The 13,665-nt window shown below is 44.1% G+C and overlaps 1 protein-coding gene across 3 annotated transcripts in view; it reads left to right on the forward strand.

The window, feature by feature from the left end:
- Nucleotides 1-13,665, forward strand: part of LOC121538216 (paired box protein Pax-7) — a 68,878-nt gene that overhangs the window by 49,849 nt on the left and 5,364 nt on the right. The gene's annotated exons all lie outside the window — the stretch shown is intronic.

Genomic DNA, 13,665 nt, shown 5'->3' on the forward strand with positions numbered 1-13,665 from the left:
ATGTTACTGGAAGCTGCCATCCATTGAATGTTACTGGAGGCTGCCATCCATTGAATGTTACTGGAGGCTGCCATCCATTGAATGTTACTGGAGGCTGCTATCCATTGAATGTTACTGGAGGCTGCCATTAATTTAATGTTACTGGAGCCTGCCATCTATTGAATGTTACTGGAGGCTGCCATCCATTGAATGTTACTGGAGGCTGCCATCCATTGAATGTTACTGGAGGCTGCTATCCATTGAATGTTACTGGAGGGTGCCATTCATTGAATGTTACTGGAGGCTGCCATCCATTGACTGTTATTGGAAGCTGCCATCCATTGAATGTTCCTGGAGGCTGCCATCCATTGAATGTTACTGGAGGCTGCTATCCATTGAATGTTACTGGAGGCTGCCATCCATTGAATGTTACTGGAGGCTGCTATCCATTGAATGTTCCTGGAGGGTGCCATTAATTGAATGTTACTGGAAACTGTCATTCATTGAATGTTACTGGAGGCTGCCATCCATTGAATGTTCCTGGAGCCTGCCATCCATTGAATGTTACTGGAGGCTGCCATTCATTGAATGTTACTGGAGGCTGCCATCCATTGAATGTTACTGGAGGCTGCCATTCATTGAATGTTACTGGAGGCTACCATCCATTGAATGTTACTGGAGGCTGCCATCCATTGAATGTTACTGGAGGCTGCCATCCATTGAATGTTACTGGAGGCTGCCATTGATTACCGCTCTTATACCAAACCTATACCAAACTCAAATTAAAATGAAATCTCCCTCTCTCTCTCCCCCACCCTCTATTGTAGTTATATCTAGCTTTGTCCTGGTAAAACTGATGGCTGGTATGGCTAAGACTTAGACTAGTTCCATTAAGCCCCCTTTGGCCCTACCAGTCAGAGGTAGGGAGTGATATTCCAGCCTTGAACACGTGTCTCTAACTCTCCATATCTTAGTAGGTGTTAGACAGCCTATCATCTTATACATGAGCCTGTCCAGTCTGAGCTCAGGGTAATAAGGCTTATAAGACAGGTTTCTCACCACAATTTGTTGAATTTTTATAAAGTATGAGCAATGCGATTTAACCACTAGAAATTCCATAAACAACCAAATAGTTGTATATAATTTATTTTAAATTAAATAATTTGTATTGTTTTGATGACATGAAAACATGCACTCTCACTATGAGCAATGAGGGGTTGAAATGAAAAGCATGGAAATAAATATTTTTGAAATGCAGTTTATGGTATCACTGCATTAGCGTTTTCATTGCGAGATCAACCATCTTGACCCCTCCATCATGTTTCCAATCATTTACATGAGATAACAATGTTGGGAGTATTTCCAAATAATGAGCTTGAAAATAGCATAACGTCCATGCCCTGTGACAGGCAATAATTCAATTTGGATAGTGCATATTGCTTTTGGCATCTGATGCACACACAAGACGTTTTGTGCCTCCCCCCTTTCAAATTGAATACGAAAGAATTACTGACTTTCATGTAGGAAACTAGCAGTAGAATGCAGCCAATTCCAAGTCTTATTGAGTGAGAAAATTACAATATGAAAATGCTAGCCTTGCGATGGGAAAGTGCATTTGATATGTATACACTCCCTCTTCTTCTCGCAGCCTGGCTCCCAGTCATTCTGTTACAGCCTCGGATTCTTGATGAAATAAAGCTGATCTTATTGAACCACGTAAAAAAAATATCTGTTGGGCTATTTTCGGTCATCCCATTGTCAGACTGTTTTCTATATGAATTGTCAGTGAGACAGGCACAATGTTGGTCCCCTAATCCCTCGCTGTCAGGACACACAACTTGTTGACCTGTCACAGATAAACAAACAATTACCCACAAACAAACCCCAACTAAACCCATAAATTCATCATAAAAGTCAACAAAAGCACACACACAAAAAAACGGAGAAAAAAGTCAAGGTTTTTCCTTCTCAATTTCCATTGCTGTGGTGGATGAAGATTTGTGTTTTGGAATGGCGGAAGAGCTCTGGCTAGCATTTGATGTCGGGGAGTGTGTGTTTGTGTGTGTGTGTGTGTGAGCGACTAAGGCTGGGGTTTCAGCACTAGGGGATCAGAGCCACTGTAGCGCTCTCCCTTTGATCCATATCCCTAGGCCTGCCTGCCTGTGCCGCGTGCGCTAACTCAGGCCTCACTAGTGATTCCTGACAACTGTCTGCCCGAGATAAGGGGAGGGGGCCTTCTCCTCTCCCTCCCTCCTGTTCTCTCTCTCTCTCCCTCTCTCACTCCCTCACCCCTCACCACAGCACTTCCATTAGCACAGCAGCCACTTTTTTAAAAAGGGGATGAATATTTAAGAATCCTGCACAGGGGTTGCCAAAAAAATAAACATTTACCAGGGGAGAGAAAAACAAAATGTTTGACAAGACACTGTGAGAGAGCGAGAGAGAGAGAGAGAGAGAGAGAGAGAGAGAGAGAGAGAGAGAGAGAGAGAGAGAGAGAGAGAGAGAGAGAGAGAGAGAGAGAGAGAGAGAGAGAGAGAGAGAGAGAGAGAGAGAGAGAGAGAGAGAGAGAGAGAGAGAGACTTGCGCCTTAGTCTCCTACGTTATGAAAACTTGGGGGTATTAAGCTCCTTCACTGGGCACCGTGTCAGCTGGCAAGCTCCGGTGTCAACAAATCAGAAAGGATGAATGCATATATTTACATCACTTCCATACTTAGAGAGAGGGAGAGTGGGGGGGAAGGGGGTACATACTTGTTAATTAGAACTCATCCTAAATACAGATGCTGTTTCAATTTGGGGAGAATAAAAAAAAAAGTAAGAAGCTTTAGAAGAGAAAAAGATGAGACCTGCCAAGAAAATCAGGCGAATTTAAATCATATCCACTGGCGGAATGTTTTTTTTTTGCATACATTTACTTATTTATTCATTTTGTCTTCTTCTTCTACCAGCGCTGGAAGCGTGAAAATAAGAAAATAGGAGTCTTCCTGGTCTGGTAATAGCAATTGTAGGTAGCATAGTTTCAGTGGTTCGGATGAGTGGAAAGCTCTCCTCCTTCCTCCTCTTCTCTTTCTCTGTGGAAGAATGGACTCAATAGCCCTTAAGCCCCTTAAAAGGTGTTTGAGCCTCCTGGTGGTTAGGCAGGGCTATCGCTAGCCGAAACCATCTGGAGGTAAAACTATTCAGAATACAATACAGTACAGTACTGAACAATGGGAATTTGAGCGACCAGACATAGTGGTTATGGCAGGTGCATGGATAACAAAATGATAGGATGTCCTTGTGATTACTGAGAATACAGATGCATCATGTGAAATTTGATATTATAAGGACTCATTGGTTAACTTGGTTGCTCGTTCATTTACTTTGATTGGCTTTCTGTTGTCAAATAGTACTTGGTATTATTGGACCTTGTCAAATCTATTCTTTGTATTCCTGACCTCAAGATACTATTATATTATTTATTTAGATTTTTTATTGGATTTCTCTGTTGACAATTGGACATCTCTCTCCCTCTTTTCACATTCTCTCCAATTCACTCTTTCTCTATCCCTTTCGGTCTGACATCACCTCTGTCTTTCACTCCTTCTTTCTATTCACATTTCTCTCCTCTCTCTCTCTCTCTCTCTCTCTCTCTCTCTCTCTCTCTCTCTCTCTCTCTCTCTCTCTCTCTCTCTCTCTCTCTCTCTCTCTCTCTCTCTCTCTCTCTCTCTCTCTCTCTCTCTCTCCCCAGAGAGGCAACATTATTCCCCCTCTCATAGATGAAAGGCTAGAGAGGACAATAAAAATGCTATTTAAATGCAAGGTTGTTTGTGTGCGGGTGAGAGATATTTTTCCTGCTGAAAGTGAGGATGCTGTTGCATCCTGATAAATAGCAAATATAAGGGAATGCGATTTACATTTATCTTGCAGAGGCAGCCAATATGAATTTCAGTAAATCCTAGAAGATGAGGATTTAAGTGGGGTGGTGGAGACCGAAAAGCACACTGTGGGACCCACGCAGTCGCAAAGGCCTATTAGATCAGGAGCTGTGTTTCTTTATTACACTTTATGGGCTCGGCATTGACAGTATCTTGAATACTGATCATATAGGCATATATACAGTATATACACTGAGCATACAAAACCTTAAGAACACCTGCTTTTTCCATGACATAGACATATTAGGAAGGTATACTCATTGTATATACTGTACATTTACATTATTTCCAGAAGAGACTTCATTATAGAGGTTCTGAGTTAATTTTAACAGCTATTTTCACAGCCTTTTATCTAAACCACAGACAGTAAGTAAACAATGGCTGTCATATAGAATAGAATATATGAATGGACACCTAACCCTATTTTAGGGATGCAGGCAGGCTACAGCATACACTAACAGCCTTGGAGAGTGATTTTCTCAATCTAAATCACCCTTTTTTCATATAGTATTCCTGCTACTGTAGGACAACAACACTACCTCAATTGTTCCATTGACCAGTAATAGAGTTCAATTTCAATCAGAAACAATTTCACAAAAAAACTATGGGTACAGATTGGTGTTCTTATTGTGCCATCATCTCTGTGGGTCTTTCTTGTGACTCGTTGGGCCTTTCACAAGGTGGAACTGTCCGGTCAAAGGTCAAAAGGTTGGAAGGTCACTGGCCACTGATGTGAACCTGCACCAGACACCCAGAGGTGAAAGATCAGCAGGGTGCATGTGCTTCCTGTTGGTCACAGATACCACTCTGACAGGTGGGGAAGCCGTGATTGATTAGTCTGGATGGTGAGTGTAGCGTTTAGTCTGGTTTAACCAGGCTAGTAAGTTATTGATACCCCTTAGAATAGCAAAAGGTGCGACTGTCACTCCGGTCAATCAGACCGTGTTGGTGTCGGTCCAATGTTACTGTACCGTAGGCTGACTTTTCACCATTGATTAACAGCCTTTCCGTTGCTGCTCTTTTACGAAACGTATACAAAACTTCAGACTGAAAGTAACCCATTTTTTCAATGATAGACTATCTCCCTCTCTCTGTCTCTTTCTCTCCCTCGCTCTCTCTCTCTGCGCTGCGGTCCCCAGCTGGCTCGTGCTAACAGCAGCCCTCTCCCACTCGGTCTCCAGCTGAGAGCCATTTCACTATTTATTTGCATGTAATTATGGGCTATGAGGTTCCAATATTAGCACTGTCAAGAACAATTTGACCTGACATTCTTCACTGGGCCAACTCCCCACTGTTTTTAGCAAACAAAACTCCCCCCTCCTTCCCCCTCTCTCGCTTCCTCCCTCGCCTCAGTGAGTTCCCATTTCCCACCATCCGGTAGCGGCACCAGCTCTCGTGGGCTGGTCGGTGAAAAAAGCCCACTCTGGCAAAATCAAAGGCTGCCGTTTAATTTGGCGGAGGCGGCAGAGTGGAGAGGCGAGAGGCAGGGAAGGGGTGGCGGGGAGGGGGCAAAAGGGGGCGGAGAAGTGGAGAGGGGTGCGATAGAGGAAAGCTTACCTTGTTCCTGGCGTTCCTGAATCTATCCCGGTACCATCTCTGTCATATTACCCAGAGAGGGAGAGCGGATTGCTGCTACTCCTTCCCTGCGATGTGAGCCCCATAGAAAGCATTAACCTTTGGTTAGTGAGGGGCCTTGTAACACTTTGGAGTGGTTAGGAAGCACCGACGGGTTTCTATGCCACGGGTTCACTCTACTGAGCCAAGGCACACACATACAGAGCAGTTAGCAGTGCAGGCCAGAAATGTCCACATGCGAAATAAAAAAACATGGCAAACCAATGCAGAAGATGAATAATGACAACGCTACAGTATCATACTGATATGGCTTTAGTGATAGCTCATTTACATAATAAATAAAAAAAAGCTGATAAATCACAAGATGTACATGTATTGTTTCTGGGGGCTTTTGTCAGTCAGGCATGCTTATTTCCATTCTTGTGATACCTGCATTACAAACCATTGTCATTTCGTGTCCATCTGTCTGGTCGTGTCCGAATATCCATACTTGCAATTTTAAATGCCAGGATGTCATACTCATTTCAGTTTTTCATCTAGTAGAATTTGCTGCATGCTATTGAGGAAGAGAATCGTATTTTCAGACGCATGTGTGTTTGACAACAGCTGATAATCAGCTGATAATGTGATAAGGGGATGTGCTGTATCAAAATCAACAAATGGCGGGAAATAACGCAATTGCACATCTCAGTATGGGCATTCTCAGTATGGGTGAGCCTAGAATGTTGATATTTGTTGCTTACTGAATACATTTTTACTAAACAGAATGTTCTAAATAGTATGTATAACGATTAGTACACAGTATGTGGTTTTAGTAAGTAGCAGGCAAAACAGATTCCGGACACGGCCCATGTCTCACTGTGTGGTAGGAAGTGTGTGTGTTGCAGATCACTGAGGGTTAAAGGAGCCATATGGCCAGTGTTTCCCATAGCTAAACGTGTTGTGGTAAAACGACAGCTTGTTTAGTTACACGCTAATCGCTGTCATCTGGGCCTGGCTTGTCCCTGCCCAGTTCCTGTCACTGTCAATCAAACGCCTAATTTGAATCAATTAAAGACTTCCAACAGAGCACCCTTCCTCCCTCCATTTCTCCCTCTATCGCTTTCTCCTCCTCCCTTCCCTCCTCTCTCCTTCTACTCAACTGCTGCACTTTTCTCAGTCGCACCATTGGTTCCACCAGCCAGCCCCAGCCTCAGCCCCAGCCTCAGCCCCAGCCCCAGCCCTAGCCCCAGCCCCAGCCTCAGCCCCAGCCTCAGCCCCAGCCTCAGCCCCAGCCCTAGCCCCAGCCTCAGCCTCAGCTTCAGCCCCAGCCTCAGCCTCAGACTCAGCTCCAGCTCTAGCTCCTACCCTTCAACATTCCTCACCCACACCTCCCATCGTTTGTTGTTTTTTTGGCCAACGCCGCTTTTCACTTTCAATTAATGTGCTGCGCCCAATTAAGGCGCTGACATGCGGCCGGGAGCCCCAATCAGCACTCATCTGCTCCCTGCCACCCTGCCACCACCCCTGTGTCTGACAGAGAGAGGGATAGATAGATGGAGAGAGAGAAAGAAATAGAGAGAGCACAAGAAGGGGGAAATAGTGAGAGAGGCAGGACAGAGAGGAAATAAAGAAATGGAGAGAGAGAGAGAGAGTTAGAGAGGGAGATAAAGAGAGAGCGATAGAGGGAGAGAGGTCCTGTCCTGTTGGCTGCTCAAAGATGCTAATTACCCAGCTCTGTCTCCATGGTGACAAAACCTGCTAATTGTATTTATGCATTGGCTTTTACTTTGAAATAGACACTTAGTGACTAGACCTAGACTACCCATCTTGATGGGGGATTGGGATACAGTATTAGAATAGGGGTGTTAACTTGTAACTGGGTTGCAGTATGTATTAGAGTTGTGCAGTTTTTGGAGACACCCATTTTATTATTTTCTATCTTTCATGCCATGGACCTCTTTTTTTCAGATTTTAAATTTCAATATTTTAATAGAATTTCCAGCTGTTCATACGGAGCTGAAAAGGTTATATTTTTTCAATGCGCGAACATACTTTCACCTGGTGGCCGTGACTGATTCTCCTAAATAGCAAATAGTAGCTACTTCATTTAGATTACAATTGAATACAGCAATATAATCTAAGGTCACCATTATCTGTGTCTTGAGTTGGCATGCGATTACATCAGATATGCCAAAATTATCTATTTTTTCAACAGCAGCATTGCTCGACGAATACATTTGTTTTTCATTTGGGGTTGATTTGTTTGCGTACAACCCAGGCTTCATGACATTGAAATCTTCTTTTTTTCAATGATGGGGGAGTTGGGATTTCAGGATTATTGCCTTTGACAATGAACCCATCTGCTTGCCGTAGAATAGCATAAGCTGATCTTGTAATTACTGATGATTGCATCAGATATTCACAATTCAATACTGTCATGCTTCTTAATTAGCTGTTTTCATCTCCGCTTCATATAGTTGCACCGGTCGCTGAGTTCATTTCCATATAGGCGACATAGTCTACATTTATGTTACGTTAATGAGATATCAACCTACATTGAAAAACCTTCAACAAAGAACCCAGTATGAGGGTTGTCAATGGGAGATGTCATTCTGTGGCCATACAGATAACCTGGTGACATTTGGAGGGTTACAACCTTTGTTCAACCTACAACCAACATATCAACCTACATTGTAAAAGGCTACAACCTACGCTGAGAAGCCTTCGACAACTAACTCGAACCACCATAAACTGGTACCAGGGTTGGAGATCAGGTGGTGAGTGGGAGATGTCATTCTGTAGACTTGAACCTGGTGACATTTGGAGTTCTCCATCTTTGTTCCACCTACAACCAACATAATATCAACCTACATTGAAAAGCCTGGAAAAAGACTCTAGCTAAGCTGGCATCAAGGTTGAAGATCTAATGGCGAGTGGGAGATGTCATTCTGTGGCGTTCAGATAACCTGGTGACATTTGGAAGGCTCAATCGTTCCCACTTTGCACCCGACCCCTCTACCTGCCGACCACTGAGGAGCATAAAGGCACCATTTGGGGGAGTTTGAGTCAGGGTGAGAGGAGAGGCTTATCCAGTCTCCTCCAGTGTGTATTTGTGTGTGTGTGTGCGTGTTTGTGTGTATTTGGAGCATGGAGTGGGCTGATGGCACTGGGGTTGGCTACAGACAGACAGAGGGTCCTATCAGCTCTGCAGGCAGGCAGGCCCGCAGGCCTACACAGCAGTCCTACAGGGGCCTTTGTTACTCATCCCTCCTCCATCCATCCCTTTCTCTCTCTCTCTTTCTCTCCCCTCTTTCCTCCTACACCCCTCTCACCATTCCTTTCCATCATCAGACCTGTGCTGTGAGGGGGAGCGGGAGAGGGGAGGAGGGAGGAAAAGAGAGGGAAAGAGGGAGGAAGAGATGTGGGCCAGGTGGAAGAATAAGATTTAGAGTGGTCTTTAGTGCACAGTGTGATCTATACTCCCACGTGTGGTTTATTAAGACAGCGTTTCGTACCTTGCCAGTTTACAGTGTCTCTCTGTAGGTGGACTCCTGATATGAAGCCTTACTCTGGGTAATGTAGTCTGTCGTATTGTTTTGAAGAGGGGAACTTTATTCACAATGACAATGAGAAATATTCACAATATTGCAGTACAGGTAATGAACACGTTCAAATGCCAGAGGATTGGGGACAGAGTAGAAAGAAAAATAATTGTTTAATTATTATTAATCAACCTTGAAATGTGTACATGCCAATACAGTATTTAGACATTCCGTCGTATAAGTTATGAGGGCACGGCTTGACAGCACGTCACACTGAAACCAGCAACGTGTTCATTCCAGATGAAATAGGACATCTCATTACAATGCAAATAGTGTGTATCAGTTCCAGTCTTGTGAGACTACCACTCTATTTTGGGTGCTATTAGAAAGAGAAGGCCATTAAATTGGTTCTATCTCCGCCTCCGTAACATTTCCACTTCGCTCCAGCGGAGAAAAAAAACTGCCGCAACCGGGTCTGTCTGTTTCGGTGCCGGAAACCCAACAAATAGCGAGCTCCCGTCTAACAGTCACACAGAGACAAAAAATATAATTTAACAGTTCAGGAAATTAGGATTGCATAAAAGGCAACCTTTTTGTGTTGCAAATGTGCTATTTATTTATCTGAAAGGATGCACATTGTATCAATTTACACTTCTCCGTTTACACGGCCGGAGGCTAGTGAGCTCAGAAGTTGAGAGAATTAATTACTTGTTTTATTCTTATTTATAAAGTAATCTATCTGGTGTGTGTGTGTGTGTGTGTGTGTGTGTGTGTGTGTGTGTGTGTGTGTGTGTGTGTGTGTGTGTGGAGAGAGAGAGAGAGAGACAGAGAGTGGGAGGCAGGGAATACCCTGAGGCAGTGTCCTTTAAACTAGGTCCTGCCTTACATTATCTCCCCTTCCAGAACTCGCACAGACAGCAGACAAATGAAAACCAAGCTAGTAAAGGGGATGTTTCCCAAAATGAGAGAGAGAGTGAGGAAGGGAAGGAGGAGGGGGATGAAGGGGTACGTAAGGGGGAGGGAAATAGAAGTGAGAAGGGTGGCGAGGGTTGAGAGGGCTGGAGAGCCACGGAGAGGAGCACATTGTTAAGAAAAGTTAAGTTTGTTTTTCGACCAGGGGGTGTTTTTGCACCACTTCAGAGAAGCTTTGTCCCCCTCTCCCCCCTCCCTTCATCTCTCTCTCCCCTTCTCCCTCTCTCTCCCCTTCATCTCTCTCTCCCCTTCTCCCTCTCTCTGCCCTGGTCGTGGTCTTTGAGTTGGAGAGTAGAGAGCCTGGGGATATTGTTTGTCAGCCGGGTTGATTGGCAAACGTTCTCTGCTTCCTCCCAGCAGTCGTATCAGATACTAAGAGGTTACACTCGAACATGTGGAAAGAATATTGATTTTTACTTAGTGACGGTGGTAGTGGAAGCGCAGGAAATAATAGATTACAACTGCAACCCATGGCCGAGGTCTGGACCTCACTGTGCCTACACTCCCCTCCACCAACCATCTCTGTCTGTCTGTCTGTCTCACACACACACACAAACATGGAATGAACGCAGGCAGTGTGGCTAGGCTCACAGCAGAACGTGTCCCTACACTGTGTGGCTTCCACAACTGTAGAGAGAGCCAGTCACTCACATCACAGAGACAGCCTTCCATTGGCTGCAGTACTGGAAGAAGCTGGAGAGACCGAGCCGACAATATCCCACCACATCTCTCCATGAGTCTCACATAAAGGCTTTGGCTATACCTCTCGCTGCGCTCTCCAAATATTCCCTACGATTCGCCGATTTAATTGATGTCAATAAGGTTATGCTAAATATGAAGATTTGAATAATTTGGGCTTTCACTGCCTCAATGGGCTCGCAATGGTGACAGAACGCTTACCCGCCGCCCTGAATAGAGGTGTCAGGCCCCCTTACCTCATCCCCCTTGTCCCCCACACGGAGGCTTTGACACCTCCCGGGTCGCCTCTACCCCATGTAGGGCTCTAAATCGCCTTCCTGGGGAGACTCAAGCCCCTTAAACGCTCCACAGACACACGCTAATGCCCTCACCGGGCGCTGGGGGAAATTACGTCAAATTAAGGAGAAAATGGAGTCCTGGGTCGGGCAGAAGAATGAGGATTGAGGATTACAGGTACTTTACTAAAAGAGTTCTTAACGTTTCGTTATGATGTGTCCATCTTGGAAAATGAAAAATGTAAAATTGAGAATTTCATACTTGGCCATCATTAATGACTTTTTCCTCTCTCCAGAAAGACTAAAAACTATGAGATAAAAAATGTATATCAGCCTATAAATACAGTATAACACCATTAAAAGAATTACCCCTTTTTTAAAAGGAGGGTCATGACTGTTGAGGAAGTGTGCGCGGAATGTGGCATGAATTCTAATTGGAACCACTAGATTTAGCATGGCACTGATAGCATTGCGTTTAATTTAAGGGACAGATAAGAGAAGAGTGGAGGAGAATGGAACCGCAATGAAGCGCCTGTTAAGTCCCTCTCTCTGCCCTCCAGCTGCTTCCCTAGACCCCCTCGCTGGGTCCCCTGTCCCCATACACTCATGTTCCCTACACCCTACTCAGCTAGCACATAATGTTCTGAGAACCATATGTTTCTTAGAGCTTGGTGAGAGCGTGGTTGTCCTATGGTTATTTTACATACAACCTTCCCACAACATTCTGGGAATGGTGCAGGATACCCAGCTAGCACATAACTAGCACATACTCCTGAGTGGCGCAGTGGTCTAAGGCACTGCATCGCAGTGCTAACTGTGCCACTAGATCCTGGTTCGAATCCAGGCTCTGTCGCAGCCGGCCGCGACCGGGAGACTCATGGGCGGCGCACAATTCGTCCAGTGTAGGGGAGGGAATGGCCGGCAGGGATGTAGCTCAGTTGATAGAGCATGGCGTTTGCAACGCCAGGGTTGTGGGTTCGATTCCCACGGGGGGCCAGTATAAAAATATATATATATATATATATATATATATATGTATTCACTAACTGTAAGTCGCTCTGGATAAGAGCGTCTGCTAAATGACTAAAATGTAATGTAAATAACGTTCTGAGAACAATATTTCTTAGGTGGGAAGTTCAGTACTTCAGCATAATGTTTTCTGCAGGTTTCCTCATGGTTCTATTTAAAGTAATGTTCTCAAATTGTTCTGAGGATGTTAAGAAACAACGTTCTTCTATAGGAATTTCAGTACTTCAGCATAACGTTTTCTACAGGTTTCCTCATGGTTCTATTTAAAGTAATGTTCTCAGAACATTAAGAAAACTTTCCATCAAAACCACAAGAACACATTAGTAACGTTCTAAGAATGTTATTTAAAAAAATATACATTCCTTTCTCAGCATCAACAAAACTCTCTCTATCCTCTATCATGTTTGCATGATTAATGCCTAAGCAAATACATTTCCATGTGTCGTATCCGTGCTTGGAGTTCAAAACAGTTAACCCAAACTAAGCTAGCAGTATTATTAAAAGTCTTATTGTTCTCAGAATGATATTGAATTACCTTCAAATAACCTATAATTTATGTTCTCAGAACGTTAATATAGCCTCCCAGGAAAACTTTCAGGGAACCATAGTAAAACATTCACAGAGCCTCCCTGCAAACTAAAAATGTACATTCCCAGAACAGGTGGAATGTTCACTTCTTTTTCTCAGAACGTTTAAAAAACGTTCTGTTTTACCGGTCAGGAAACATATGGCTTCGTTCCCAGAACCAATGGGAAACCAAAAACATACGTTCCCACAACTTCCAATGAATCAAATGTTCTAGCTGGGTATGTAGTCTACCATTGTCCCCTACACCCTACATGTAGTGTAACCTTGTTCCCTACACCTACGGTGTGTACCATTGTCTCTTATGTTTTGTACCCCTCTCCCCTACACCATATGCACACGTAAATGCATGCAAGTGTGAGTGTCTGTGTGTGCACTTTGAAGGGCTGATGCGTCTGTCCTGGTCTTGGTAAAGTAGCTGGTGACCTCACCCTCCTTCAGAGACCTCCCGTGGACCTTATTTAAAACGGACAGGTTCTGGGTTGGGGCTGAGGCTGCATGTGGGCTTGATTGTGTGGCCCGCTCTATTACTGGCTAATTGGTTTAGCAGCAGGAGTGTAAGGGAGCCAAAGGGCACTAGAGCGTAGCAGAGACACAACAGGAACCTCATGTTGTAGCTAGAGGAGGCTCAGAGTGTGTGTGTGTGTATATTTTGTATTGTGTGCCTTTCCCTCCCTTTATCCAATGCATCTCCATTCCTATCTTAGCTTGTCTACATACTCTAATGTCAAGTTCAAACAGCTGGGTTGTTATATATGTGTGTGTGTGTGTGTGTGTGTGTGTGTGTGTTCTACCCCTCATCATGTTTTGCATATTGAAAACAAATATTCTGATCGCGAATACACTTGTTTGTACAGTTCAGTAGAACCATTCTTATTACACCAGAGTGTTTAATAATCCATAAAAAACAGGTAGTTTCTCTCAGCTGGCCCTTACATTCTTACTATCGCTATGATGATCACCATGGCTGTGTCCAGAATGACACCATATTCCTTATATACTACACTACTTTTATAGGGTGCTATTTCAGACGCAGCCCGTATTTTCATGACACCAAACCAGGCAGTTTGGCATGTCATCACCTACAGTGTGTTATCTGTGCCGATCAAAG

Source organism: Coregonus clupeaformis, chromosome 24 (assembly GCF_020615455.1).
Source record: "Coregonus clupeaformis isolate EN_2021a chromosome 24, ASM2061545v1, whole genome shotgun sequence".
NCBI lineage: Eukaryota > Metazoa > Chordata > Actinopteri > Salmoniformes > Salmonidae > Coregonus > Coregonus clupeaformis.